Genomic DNA, 5,713 nt, shown 5'->3' on the forward strand with positions numbered 1-5,713 from the left:
CGTGTAGGCTGCTTTTATCACAAATATTTTTTTTCCAAAATTGTACCCCCGCAGACAACTACGAGAAGCAAGCAATACGGCTAGATAGGATGAACGACACTGTAACTCAGCAGGCGAACTTCCGAGTGCCGAAATTGTTTTTTAAAATAATTGCTACCAGGCAGCTGTGATTGACTGCCTTAGTAAGATCACAACAGACGGGACACAGCAAACAAGACACAACCTAGCACTGAGCAGTGTGCAGATATCGCACTGTAGGTAAGGATTTCTAGTGTGCAGCGACCAGCTGAATGACGCTAAACTGGTAGTGTTTTTGAAGCGCTTGTTATATACCTGGACGTTTTTCTGTGGACCTGGTAGCGAACTCGTTCACCATAAAATGCCTTCACTGACCGACTTGCAATCATCATCAGCATCATCATCACCATCATAATCATCATCATCCCCATCAGCCTGACTACACCCACTGCAGGGCAAAGGCCTCTGCCATGTCACTCTAATTAACCCGGTCCTTTGCCAGCTGCGCCCACCCTATGCCTGCGAACTTATCTCATCCGCCCACCTAACCTTTTCCAGCCCCCTGCTACGCTTGCCTTCTCTTGGAATCTGAAATGGAGGACCTCTTGGACTTGCAATGGAGGACCTAATTTTCGTCATTGGTCGCAGCTATTCCTAGTACTGATAATCTGCACCAAGGCGGCAATTCTGCTTTCGTTTGAGTGAACACCGGACCGCTGTGTTAAAAAAAAAAAATTGGAGGGAAGCTACGTTTGAGAAAGTGTAAAATGATGATGACGATGGTGCATTTTAAAATTGCAAGGGCAGTGTTGGCCAAAGAGCGGCATAGCGTAAGGTATTTCCGTTTACTCAAGATTGGGTCGGAAAAACCATTTCTCAAGCATTTCACCTCAGAAAAGCCGAGCGCCAGGCCAGAGGAGAGCTTGTACCTATTATGCCACCAGTGGGTGGGTACTCTAGATCCTGGGTGTCGAACTTAACAACTCTTCCGTATGAGAAAGCATAAAATGCATAACAAAGATATGAGGTGTTATGGGGCTACAACACTGTTACTATGGGCATATCCCTAGCAAAGATTTTGCGAGGTTTGTATGCATGCGGAGTTTGTGAGTTTGTGCTGAGTGAAATAAATAAAGAAAAATTAAAAAGAAACTCAGGAGGCCACTTTGTTGACCTGAAGGGCGGTGAGGCGAAAGCCTTCAGCGCGGTGTTGCTGCTTGTGTCACTGATGTGTGGTTAAGATGTTATTTAAGTACACAATTGTTTGCGGATCTTAAATGCTGGAGACACTGGAGGCCGTTTGGGAGGCATCCATCCGATTCGACCCCTTTGCGCAAACACTCTCTAGCGTCCTTACGCTGGGCAAAAATTATTGCGGGACTATAAAAGGAACGAAGAGGAACAGCGTATGTGTTGGCAGGAAGCAGTGTAGCTGTTAGCACGCTCGGCTACGGAACGGAGACACTGTGGTTCGAATCCCGCCGTGCACAAGGATTTTTTTCTCATCGACACACCGCTGATGACGTCATCGGTGTGACATGACTTGAGACCGAACATGACCTGAGAACGGACAAGGTCATGGCCGCAAGTATGAACCATTGAAGGCTTTAGACTAAGTAAAAATTCGCCACAGGGATTAGATCCAGCGGCGACGCGAACAGATCTGATTTGCTGGCCACTGCGCGAAAGCGCTATGCTATCACCGCAGCTTTTTTTCTTTACGGCATGGAAATAGTGCCTGAAAGAAAAATGTAAGCATGCTTACGCCACACAATACCAGGCCGCCATACCCCTGCACGACCCCACCTTGCAAAGCATCGAAAGTCTGGGAGGCACACACATGCATCCAGATGGGGGGGGGGGGGGGGGGGGGGGGGCAGCTAGGCGTATACTCCCCGCGCGAAAGCGTGCTGCTCACGGAACAAAGATTTCGATGACCGCGATGACCCTTCTCCATTTCTCCTAGTGTGGAGTAGCAGGCTGTTGTGACGTTTCCACCGGCCTTCCTCTCCGCCTATGCTGGCATAGATGTTTTCCCTCTTACGTTTTACATGCACTGAAATGACATGCCATGACATGAAATGACTTGCAACAGAACGTCAGAACAATAATACAGTGCCAAGCACGCAACAATACAACTACTCAAGGATGATCACGGGTGATCGATACAGATGATCGATGTGCGCAAAACATTGGACCAACCACGTACATGAGAGAAACACGAGTGAAACCGAAGCGTGGCCTTGTGGTAGAGCATTCGCGTCGCCTTCGGGAGGTGCTGGGTTTGATCCCCAGTGGCGACATTTCGACCACCTATGGTTCTGTACTTTGTTCGTCTAATGTTTTGCGCACACCGATCATCTGTATTAGTATCATGCACCAACCAGGCCCAGTTGAGGTGTTATTCACGGGTATACGGCTCTGGAACTAGGTGGGATTTTTATCTTGCATAACCAACGGTCGGTTGTCAAAACTAGGAGGGCACTTTTTATTGATACGCGGAAAAGCATCAGTACTAAAAAAGCTCGACAAACGAAGCGTTTTCTTTGCATCATTTATTCACTGCACTTGGCTCCGAGGCAACTGCGTAGGCAACCAGACGTGGTCTCTCCTTCACGAATTGTTGCTGTTAGCTGCATGGTCATGGTGGTTATGGCCAGCGTGGCTGTTGGCCAAGTTGGGCCGAGGAGCATCGGCGTTCGCATTGGCGTTGGAGTTTGAGTTTGAATTCGCGTTGTTATTGTTATTGGCGAGCGCAACAGTGCAGAGCTGCGAAGCAGTGATTGCAGCGATGAACAGGAAGACAAGTGGGCTGTGGCGGCCACCAGATGGCTTCTTTTGACCTGCTGGAGACATGCTGGAGCTTGGTTCGATAGTATGGCCTTGGTAGGAAAGGATCTGGCAAATATATGAATAAAACAAAATCGTTTACGTGATTACCAAGGTTTTAACGCTGTATTTTATAAATAAAGTTATCGTTATTGTAGAGAAGGACTGGTGCATTTTCTTATTTTCCGTGACCGCTAAATATTTTTCAAAAATTTTTGAAATTTTCGAAAAGCGAGACTGAAGCAAAAGAAGATAATTTGGATGATAGCGTTTAACGTCCTGAAGCGACTCAGGCTATGAGGGACGCCGTAGTGAAGGGCGCCGGAAATTTCGACCACCTGGGGTTCTTTAACGTTCGCTGACATCGCACAGTACACGAACCTCTGGAATTTCGCCTTCATTGAAATTCGACCGCCGCGGCTGGGATCGAACCCGCGTCTTTCGAGTCACCAGCTGAGCACCATAACCACTCAGCCACCTTTAAGTTGATGAACACGGTGTGCCCGATGCAATCGACGTCATCATCAACGTCACGAACTTAAACCGAGTGGCGGGAAGAAGTATTCTTTATTGAACTCTTAATTCTAAGGAGGGAACTGCATTTTGTGCCAAATATACATTGAGCACCGGCACATAAAGATATCGTAGGCCAGTTTTACTCTTAACAGAAATTCGACGTACTACTTGTCCTTAGCATCCCTTCAACAAGTGAAGCAGAATACTCAGCGCTCAATCACGGCCGTATTCACTAGTGCCAAAGTTTCCCTCAAAGGCGAGCTGTTTCTGCCAGGAATAAAATGTGTCCGCTTCCATAACACCCAGAGTGAAATCTCGTCTTCCAGTCACGGTACGCTTTTGAGAATTTCATGGCGTCACAGGAGATGCAGCGTTTGGCTGTTCATCGGAGAGTCGCAGGTTCGATCCCGGCCGCGGCAGTATGTCGATGGATGAAGAACACAAGGAGAACCCCAGATGGTCTAAATTATTTCAAAGCCCTCGAATGCGGCGTCCTTCATAGAACACGGGTCTGTTAGGGACGTCAACACTATACCGCGAAAGCTCCCGCTTTATATAGTTCTAAATTCCATTTAGTGTATTAGGCAATAAATAAAAAATCGGGCCGTAATTCGACGGATCAGTAATAGGTTGCGTAAGATTATCAAGACAAAAATTTGCTCCGAGTGACTGCCGAGGATACTTGTCAGTCAGTGTCAAGAATGAAGAATTCCCCGAGAAAGGGCCCAACATTGTAAGCTGCTTCTTAACCTCGTATTTGCAGCGGCCCTGCCATTTTTTGTGATTTAGTCAGTTTAAATGAACAATTACCGCATATGCGAAACGGCGATTGAAAATCGAATATCAGTTATCTCACCAATACTTATATTATTCGCTTATGAGTTGGAAGGAGTGAGGGACACTCAAGCACTCGCGACCCGTGAGTCTTCGCGCGTTAAGGAATTGTTCCGGTGCTCAGAAAGGACCTTAGTTTGAGAGCACTGTTTTTTTTTTCATGTGCGCTGATAATTATTTTCTGATGATATCACAATCTCTCAGCAGGGGTGCACGAACAAGTTCAATAATAAACGAAAAATGAACTTACTTTCACAAAGCGTCCTCTTGGCTCTTCACGTTAGGCGACGTGTCAGTCGTCGGCTCTAACTTGCCTTTTATGCAGGCCAGTCGTAAAAGCTGGGAAACAGTTTGTGCCGGCGTCTACTATAGATAAAAACATGCCACGGGCAAATTAAAGAAAAAGTCATTACAATAGCAAGCCAGCCTTTCTCCATCTGGCTTTTTCCGATTTTGAAGCCATGAGTCAATAGATGATTTTTTTATATGTGGTTTGTACATGCACCTCAGGAATAAGAAGAAAGGCTTCAGGAAAGCGGTTTTAATTACATCTACGGCTTTATCTTTTTAAGAAGTGATGAATCATCACACCACGCACTTACCTTTGGAGGGACATTTTGTAGAACACTGCAATTATTCCGCCAAAATCAGATATCGTGCGCGCATAGACCAAATATATTGGCAATAAAAATTGAGTGCAGTATAATAAACGCAGTCCGTTAGGGTTATGCTTCTTAGAACGTTTGGAAACAGGACAGGTTACATATTCGAGCTGTGTCACTTCTGTCAATCTCACGGCGGTGGCGCAGATGACAGGATGTCCCAGCAAAAGCTAACGGACATTTTTGAAGAAAGAACGAAACATTTTGTGCCACTGAAACCAACTGAAGGCGGATTCGAGTCTCTTGGCCTAATTTGCACTCTTCTTTAACAAGACTCGTCCATTAATAATTAAGTTTAATAGCTTTACTTTTCAGTTCTTGCCATCAAGAACGAAGTGCACACAGCAAAGCTGTTGATAGTCTTGAAAAATAAACTGCTAGTGTATACGAAACAACGTGCACTTTACGTATCTCCTTTCCCGACTTTTGAAAACGATCCACGAAACAAAAAAAGTCTCAACAGTAGCGCTCTCTTACGCACTTTCGAAGTACTAATTATCTTATCTCAAAAGCGCTATCCTCAACTGGGTCGTTGACGTTTCCGTGGCCGTGAGAAATGCACCAGCAAATGCTGATGTTTCCTGCAGAGTGAGAGTGCCTTGTCTTTGACGGCATTAAGCTTTGAACGGGAACAACCGGAAGACTACGATGATTAGGTTAGTTTTCGTGCATGCTCTTTCCAATGGGTAAACTGGTTTGCAAGCCTTAACTTCTTAATTTTTGCGTTGGTCGTTGAGGCCTGATTTTATAAACGGAGCGTATTTACGTAGCACCGTATGCTTTATCGAACGTCTTATGGAAGTGTGGCGCGCATTGAGCACTCCAACTCGAACCGGGTATCTGATAGCGACGCG

The 5,713-nt window shown here is 45.9% G+C and overlaps 1 long non-coding RNA gene across 1 annotated transcript; it reads right to left on the minus strand.

Moving 5' to 3' along the window:
* Window positions 1-2,556: 2,556 nt before the first annotated feature.
* Window positions 2,557-4,667, minus strand: LOC144100092 (uncharacterized). Its single transcript, XR_013307520.1, has 2 exons — window positions 4,448-4,667; window positions 2,557-2,916 (listed from the first exon to the last, which is right to left on the minus strand). It is a non-coding gene; the product is annotated as an uncharacterized LOC144100092 (long non-coding RNA).
* Between the last annotated feature and the right edge of the window lie 1,046 nt (window positions 4,668-5,713).

Source organism: Amblyomma americanum, chromosome 8 (genome assembly GCF_052857255.1).
Source record: "Amblyomma americanum isolate KBUSLIRL-KWMA chromosome 8, ASM5285725v1, whole genome shotgun sequence".
Taxonomy (NCBI): Eukaryota; Metazoa; Arthropoda; class Arachnida; order Ixodida; family Ixodidae; genus Amblyomma; species Amblyomma americanum.